Raw genomic sequence first — 8,851 nt, 5'->3', positions numbered from 1 at the left:
TACACACGTGGAGGAACAGCTTTCCCCACGGCCCGGACTGAGTGCAGACCCTTTTCTTTTTCTAGGATCCACAAAAAAAAAAAAAAAAAAAAAAAAAAACCAACCTGACAATCTTCTGGGTTATTGTTATCTAGTAGATATACCAGAGAAGCCCATCCAAATACATTGACGCCAAAATCCAAAGAGACCCACCAAGTGATGTGCTTCATTCTGTGAGGTATCTGACTTTAGAAGGCATATCCCAACAAGCCTCAGCCATTGTACTTTTAAATTTTTACAATGTAGCAGACTCCTAAATTTTTGCAGGGCTTTTCTTCTACCCCTAATAAGAGAGGACAACAAGGGCACATGACCTTTGTGATATTTTCCCCCAAAATCCATAAACTCAGTGTAATCATGAGAAAACACCAGACAAACCCAAAATGAGGGGCACTCTACAAAATATCTGACCAGGACTTTTCAAAAGTGTTAAGATTATAAAAACAAACAAAAAACAACACAAGGAAAGACTGAGCATCTGTCAGAGACTGAAGGAAACTAAGGAGCCATTATAACTCAAGGCAATATGGTATCTTGGATTGAATCCTGGAACAGAGAAAAAGATGTTAGTGGAAAAACTGGTGACATCTGAATGTCGTCTAAGGTTTGGTTAATAGTGTTGCATCGATGTTTATTTCATAGTTTTGATTAATGTGCCGTGGTTATGCAAGATGTCAACATTAGGGGAAGCTGAACAAAGGGTATACGGGACCTCTCTATATTATCTTTACAACTCTTCTGTAAATCCAAACTAGTAAATGGGTAAAAGTTTGGAGAAAGGAAGATAGAAAGGGTCTGGTTAATAAGATTGAATATACAGAAAGGAAAAATAAAGGGTCTGTGAGAAAGTCCACCTGTGCGTGTGTGTATGTTTGTCTGTTGGTGAGTCTGTGTGATGCTGTGTGGGTCCGGGTGTGTGTATGTGGTCGGGGGACATCTGGTGTGTGGGGTGTGTGTATATATGTCTCTGGGTGGATGACTGTGTTTATGTGTGTATATGTTGGCAGGGGGTGAATTTATATGCACACAGCTCTACTGTGGGGAATTAACAAGCTAAGGGACTTGCATGAGAGTGAGCACAGCCTTAAATTTTGAGCCCCTAGGCACATTGCTTGCCTCACACTAAACCCAGTGTTTTAAGAAGGCTGCCAAGAAGAGCAAAAGACCACAGAGGGGGCACCTGGATTTGAACCAGGGACCTCTTGATCTGCAGTCAAATGCTCTACCACTGAGCTATACCCCCTGATGGCAATAAGCTTCACATAAACACTTATTTCCCTTTTATGAGTTACATCATACTTCATAAATACCTTTTACAGCTGAGATTCTTTTTGGATTTAAACTCATCCTCAACTCCCTTCCAGCCACACACCAGCTCCTACTTTTCCCAGAACATGTATGCTCGTTCTCTTCCTAGCACCTAAAGCTCAATGTAATTCTCAGTATAATTTTCCAGTTTTTCAAATACACTACCAACTGCCCAGAAATCTCTGGGCACATCTACAGATGTTTTCCCCCCACCCTCACATCGATGAATGTTTAAGTATTGGGTCACCAACGAGTATTGGACAGGGAGGGCACCTTAACTGGGTATCCAGAAACTTTAGAGGTCCAGGTCTAACTCTGAAATGATAAGCAAATGTTGTGTATGTGCACGTATCGGATATTGTGTATGTTTTCATCAGATTTTCAAAGAGGACTTCATCCAGGATGAATTGTCATAGTTTACAGTCAAACAACAACAAGGTATTCCAAAGTCCAAAATTCACCTTTAATACCTCTGAATCCTATTCCCTTCAGTTCCAGTCTGAGGATTTTTAATCTTGTGTATCTCTGAGACTGAGAAGAAAGGTCAAGAGAATCTCTGCCATTGCAACAAATCCTCCCTGAAGAGGCCTGTCGCCTCCATGAAGCTGAGGAGCAAAGAGCAGCTGAAGCCTCAGCTCACCAGCTCTTGGGGGACCAAGATGCCCATTCACAGCCGCTCCCCTCTGAGGCCTTACAAAAACCTCAGATTTCATACCCGGTGTGCCCCCAAAACAAACGTGCCACCTCCTGCCCAAACCTGCACCTCTTCCTAATTTTGCTTTGTTGTCATAATAACAGCTCATATTTACCGGACATTTGGTATGTGCCAGCCATGGTAGTAAAGGTTCCACCCATAACTTCCCATGGGATCATTACAAAAATGCTATAAAATAGGTATTAATATTAGCATATGGATTTTGCAGGTAGGGAAACTGAAGCACAGACAGAGTGGTCACACAGCTAGGAGGTGCTGAGGCCAGGATTCCACTGTAGGCTCGGGGCTCAGCGCCAGTTCTGCCTCCCTAACCATATGATCAGCCTCCTCCCCATCTGGGTTGGTGACACCACCGTGTTCTCCATCATTTGGTCAGAACACTGACAACCGTGGGCTTCTCTCACCTTCTCTCCTCCAGCTCCAGTTAATCGCTGGGTATTACTGATTTTAGCCCTGACGTCACTTAGGTCCATCCCCACCCCTACACTGGCAGTGAATGGCCTCCCAGCCTCCACTGCTCACAGCCGCCCCATTTCCTGCTCCCAGAGCAGCCTACTTAAAATGGAGTCTATCTGGGTCACGGCCCTTTAAATGCCTTCCCCAGAAGCTCCAAGGCTCAGCGCGACAGGCAGGGTGGTTTTCATGTGGATCCCTATCTGCCTCTTCAACTTCATCTTCGGACACTCCCAAATCTTGTTGTGTTCTCCAGCTGCTGCCACCTGTGTCCGTCTGGCCCCAGCCTTGGCCCAGGCAGCCTAGTCGGCTGCCACTCAGCCGCCACTCCCCGCGCCCCTTCCTCCACTCTACGCTCTGTCCTGGGAGATAATATTCATCTTTGAAACTGTGATTTGCCATCAGCAACCCAAGGAAGCCTCCCTATCCTTCCCTCCCCTAGAGGGACAGCATCACTGCCTCCTCTGCATGCCTGACATTGGTGCAGCTCCCTGCACATCCCATCCCTCTGCACTTTGCAGCCCTGCTTCCTGGTGGAGAGCACACGGAGACCAGGGCCATGCCTTAGTCACCTTGGGGTTCCCGCTTGGCACCGTCCTGCCTCATAGCTGGCATTCTGTGTGTTGTTCAGGCCCCTCTAAAGACACAGCATGGCCTGGGCTGTGGGCAGGGGTTAGACTCAGACTCAGGTCTGACCTCTGGCCCACACCTGGGTCCTGAGTGAAGGCACCGCGGTGGGAGTGCAGGGCTACGGGAAAGGAATGGGGGGTGGAAAGGCAATGGAAATTCCTTGAGCTTTAGAGCAGGAAAAGAGTGCAGCTCCCTAAACTTCAGGCCCTTTCTTGCTCACCCCTAGCAGTGTTCTATGAATGAAGACTTACTTTCCCCAGGGCACTGCACAGTGTGAGCATGGTCACTAAGTCGCTGGGTTGACCCTGCAGCCCGAAGATTCTAAAACTGGATGGACAGTCCTGGCACCTTGAGAGCATTACTAAGTGGAATTTTGTCACAAAACTTTTACCACTAGAACGGTACGAGTAGCATCATGAAGTCATTGAGGACGTGTGCTCTGAGTCCAAATCCTAAACCTTCTCTTTGTAGATTTCTGACGATTAGCCAATTACTGAGTGTCTCCAAGTCTGTCTGTCTCCTCATGTAAAATGAAGATACTGATGGTATGGCGTGTATCTTATAAAATTTGGGAGGGAAATTGAGAAGATAATTGATGCAAAGAATTCAGACTGGTGCCTGGCATATGCACAAAGGACATTAGTTATTATTCAGCCACGGGTTACAGAAAATAATAGAGCCAAAATCAATCCATATTCTTCTGAAGCAAAATTTGAGTGTACAGGGGGCACCTGGATTTGAACCAGGGACCTCTTGATCTGCAGTCAAATGCTCTACCCCTGAGCTATACCCCCAATGATAAAAGCTTGTTTTTATAGTCTATCTCTCTCTCAGCACTCTGGTTCTGAAACCTCCAATGACTCAGGGGAGCTATAATTAGAGAGAATGCTGCCTGGAAGGCGTCTGGGCATTACAAGCCTTAGAAGAAGTTTATTATGAAAAAACTACAGGACTCCTGAAAACTAAGCTCTTGGAGCCCAGAAACTCTTCTTAGACTTCCCAATACCCAGAGCCTGTCTGCCCACCCCATCTCACATAAAGTGAATCTCAGTGCCAGGTAAAAATCATCAGGGTTTCCACAAATGGCAACATCAACATAATGCCGACGACTGGATCCCACTTCCTTTATAGCTGGGGCTCCTAGCAACTGAGATTCTCATTCCTCTTCATGACTTCACAGAACTGAGCTCATAACTGCCCTCAATAGATATTTGTTACATTAAATTGATTCTGGGGAAAAAAATATGTATAGATAATGATTGCTGTGAGATAGCTTTTCCAAGCCATGACTGTAAGATGATTTTAATCTTACAAAAACAGACGGTCAGCGAGTTACATTCTTATGTAACATAACTTGCCTGGAGGGGCACCTGGGTGGTTCAGTCAGTTAAGTGTCTGCCTTCAGCTCAGGTCATGATCCTGGGGTCCCGGGATCGAGCCCCGCATCGGGCTCCCTGCTCACGGAGAGCCTGCTTCTCCCTCTCCCTCTGCCTGCCGCTCTGCTTACTTGTGCTCTCTATCTCTGTTAAATAAATAAATAAATAAATAATCTTAAAACAAACAAACAAACAAAAAAAACGCATAACTTGCCTGGAACTTGGAATATTGTCAACTCCAACAGGTCATTGGATGAAGAAAAACAAGGCTCCAAACAGGAGCCTTTAATCAATTAAGTAAATTATTTATCCCAGTCCTACTTACCACCAAAGATTCCTTTTCAGCTTCCAAACACAGCCGCAATTAAAGCCACCTATATTTCATGGCTTTATATAAAGACATCTCTCACCCAACGAACAATTCAAGTCCTTCTTATGGAAATCTTGCATGTTTAAACCTATTGAGAAGTCTGTCTTCTGCTGATTTCCCAGACCACATACATTTTTCAGGTCTTTTCAAAGGATCCTAAGTTTGGGCTGGTCATTTTGTGTCAGGGCTGAGGTTGGTTGGGAGTCAGGAGAGGGGAGAAACTCCATTCCATTCTTTTTCTCCTCTGCCCCAGGCTGGATTTGAGAGCCCCTGAAGAGAATCACAATACATGCTTTTCTCATTGTTCTTTTCTCACCTGGAACATCAGTGGAGTTGAGATTTTAGCCACAACAGATAGCGTGTGTGCTTCATATCTAAGAACCAGCACTGGAAGGGATTTGGAGTTCATTTATTCCAACCACTTATTTTGCAGACCACGAAACACAGATGGACGGAAGTTGAAGACCCTTGTTTAAAGTCACAGACATATCTGGGTGGCTCAGTTGGTTAAGTGTCCGACTCTCGATTTTAGCTCAGGTCATGATCTCAGGGTCCTGGGATCAAGCCCCGCATTGGGCTCCACCCTCAGCAAGGAGTCTGCTTGAGATTCTCTCTCTGTCTCTCCTTCTGCCCCTCCCCTAGCATGCTCTCTTTCCCTCCCTCTCTCTTAAATAAATGGATGACTCTAAAAAAATAAATAAATAAAGTCACAGACATATCAAAGCAGGATCAGAACCAAGGTTCTACCTACTACCATCTCCTTGGAGACCCCCTGTGCCAGGAACAATGTGTGACTGTGGGATAAATATCAAACTTACTGTCAACTGAGAAAAGAAGGGGAAACTGAAAAAGAACAAAAGCCTTTATTTGGGGTGTCAGAATTGCAATTTGGGATGTACAGATTCTGGATGGAGTAGTCAGAAAAGGGTCCCGCTCCTGTGGGGAAAGCACAGGATTTTTGTGAGAAAGAAGAAAGGAGAAAAGAAAAAAACTTCTCATTTGGTGCTGACTGGTTGAGCTGCTTCTATCTTATTGATTACTTTATTGGTGTTATCACACAAAACTGTCTCATATGTAACAGCCAACTTCATTTTCCTCATATGACCCAAATGCCAGTGGCTCTGTCTAAATTTTATGAGCATCTACTTGTGAACCAATTGCCACTTCTAGCCCAGCTCAAGAGTTCATTAGTTGGAAAGGAAAATGGAGCTTCAGATAGTCTCTAATGTCCAGAAATGTTATCCAATTCCACATTACATATAAGTACACTAAACATCCTGATCTGCGGTGCATTCTCCTGGTTTCAGCGCTGAAGGTCCTGTGTCCCATGAACTCCCCCAGAAAACTGGGCTGGGTTTCATTGGTTACCCTACATATTATCTTATTTTTTTCTCATCCACAATATTTCCCAAATAGAATCATTCACTTTCCCCATCACAAGGTCTACCATACCAGTATTTACTTACTACTTGTCTTGAAATCAAGCTACTGTTTTTTTTTTCACCTTATCCTAAGCAAAAATATCCTTGAAATCATGCCAATTGTATTTCCTTCTACTACACATCAAAATAAATACAAAGCTATTGAAATATGTTAAAGTTGTATTAAACGCATGCTGTACTTATAATTTGCCATGCATGGTTCTAAGCACTTTACAAATATTAATTCACTTAATCCTTAAAACAACCCAGTGAGAGAGGAATTGTTATCACCTTTACAATGAGGAAATTGAGGCACAGTGAAGTTAAATACCTTACCCAAGGTCACACAGCTGGTAAATATGTCCATGTGCCCCCAAAGTCATCTTGGAAACCCTCAGAGGTAGCCACAGTGTGATGGTTTTAGAGTGCCTAGACATTTGGCCAAATATTATTCTTGGTGTGTCTGTACAAGTCTGTATAAGATTAACATTTGAATCGGAGATCAAATAAAGCAGATGGATTCTCCCTTTTTAGATGGGCTTCATCCAATCCACTGAAGGCCTGAATAGAAGAAAAAGTAATAGGGACTTCCTCCTGCCTGACTTCTTTGAGCTAGGACATTAGTCTTTTCCTGCCTTCAGAATCAAATAGAAATATCAGCTCCTGGGGCTTGAGTCTGCTGTCTTTCCGCCTGGTACTCATACCATCCGGTCTCAGGTCTTTGGACTCAGACTGGAACTACTCATCAGCTCTTCTGGGTCTTCTGCTTGGTGACTGCAGATCTTGGGACTTTTCAGCCTCCATAATAAATCTATTCATATATCTGTTGGTTCAGTTTCTCAAGAGAACCCTAATACACACGGCAAACTCTGGGAAGAATAGTTGGGCCTGCTCTGGCCTTGAGGATACTGTCCATATTTATTGAGATTTCTTACACCTCAGGAGGCACAGACCACCACCACCTGCCCTACCTACAAGCTAGGGGATCAGAAATGATGGTTGAACTGACCTGCTGTTGTATTCCTAACTTCTCTTCCCTTTATCATCATGTCACACATGTGAACTGGGTCTCATTGTCAAACATAAGTAAAAGTTAATATGTGTTTTAATTACAAGGTATACAAGCCAAATGATCTAATCTGAGCTCCAAAGCCCATCACTCAAAGATTTACATCAGGGCTACAGAAGAGGAGGAGATGACAGCACAAGACATCTGGCAGAAATGTCAGGAAAACTGTGGCAGTTATTCAAAATATGTTCGACCACAGAGTTTTGGAAACTGAGTCTTCCTGATATTTCCAGATTCCACAGGACTCTTTCATAATGGGAATGAATTAGAATTTAAGTTTCAGTAATCAGAAGTCTCTTTCTCCTTATATTAAGGATTTCTCCCCTTATATTCCTTCTTAGTTGAATTCTTTTTCACTTTTTCATCCTCAGGTTTCTTGACTCAAAAATGGGGATGTTGCCTTTAGAAGATCTCCTTAATCTTTTCCAATCCCAACAATGTATGACTCACAAATTCAAAATTTAGCTTCTAGTGGGGAGACTAGGTCAAAAGCACAATGATGGCCCAAAAATGGCAGAAAAAGTGATTAAAAAGAAAGGGAATATGTTACTGTGGGCACAAGATTTACCATCAGCCTTACTACCTAATTTTTCCTCATTTTATTCCACACAAGATTTTTTTTCTTATAAATACATATGCTCTAGGAAAAGATGCTCAACATCACTAATCATAAGAGAGATGCAAACCAAAACCACAGTGAGATACCTTACATCCCTTAGGATGGCTACTATCAAAAGAACAGAGAATAACAAGTGTTGGTGAGGTTAAAGAGAAATTGGAATCCTCGTGCACTGTTGGCATAAATGGTGCAGCCACTATGGAAAGCAGTATGGTTTCTTCAAAAAATTAAAAATAGAACTACCATGTGATCCAGCAATACTACTTCTCATACATATTCCAAAAGAATTCAAAGAAGAATATCGAAGAGATATTTGCACACCCGTGTTCACTGCAGCATTATTCACAATAGCCAAGATGTGGAAGCAACCCAACTGTCCATCAACAGATGAATGGATAAAGGAAATGTGGTATAAATATACAATGGAATATTTTTCAGCCTTGAAAAAGAAGAAAATCCTACCATTTGTGACAAGATGGATCGGCCTGGAGGAGTTTATGCTAAGTGAGATAAGCCAGACACAGAATGACAAACAATGCATGATTCCACTTTTATGAGGAATGTACAATAGCCAAACTCATAGAACTAGAGAGTACATAGAACAGTGGTTACCAGAATCTGAGTGGAGGGGAAATGGGGAAGTGCCAGTAAGAGGATACAAAGTTTCAGTTAAGCTAGATGAGTAAGTTCTAGAGATCTACAGTACAACATATGGCCAACAGTTGACAATATTTTATTGTATACTTAAAAGTTTGCTAAGTGCTCTTATGTTAAGTGCTCTTATCACAGAAGAAAAAATCTATTAAGATATATAGATAAATAGATGATAGATAGATGATAGATAGATAGAT

At 42.8% G+C, this 8,851-nt stretch overlaps 2 non-coding genes across 2 annotated transcripts; both read right to left on the bottom strand.

Annotated features, from left to right (window-relative positions):
• Positions 1 to 1,210: 1,210 nt before the first annotated feature.
• On the bottom strand, positions 1,211 to 1,282 carry TRNAC-GCA (transfer RNA cysteine (anticodon GCA)). The gene has a single exon. It is a non-coding gene; the product is annotated as a tRNA-Cys (tRNA).
• Positions 1,283 to 3,867: 2,585 nt separating this feature from the next.
• TRNAC-GCA (transfer RNA cysteine (anticodon GCA)) lies at positions 3,868 to 3,939 on the bottom strand. Its single transcript has one exon. It is a non-coding gene; the product is annotated as a tRNA-Cys (tRNA).
• Positions 3,940 to 8,851: the final 4,912 nt, after the last annotated feature.

Source organism: Mirounga angustirostris, unplaced genomic scaffold (assembly GCF_029215605.1).
Source record: "Mirounga angustirostris isolate CCGP_5_RB_7025 unplaced genomic scaffold, mMirAng1.0.hap1 SCAF_1, whole genome shotgun sequence".
Lineage (NCBI taxonomy): Eukaryota > Metazoa > Chordata > Mammalia > Carnivora > Phocidae > Mirounga > Mirounga angustirostris.
Note: the sequence above shows the minus strand (reverse complement) of the source record. Positions and strands in the feature narration are given on the sequence as shown.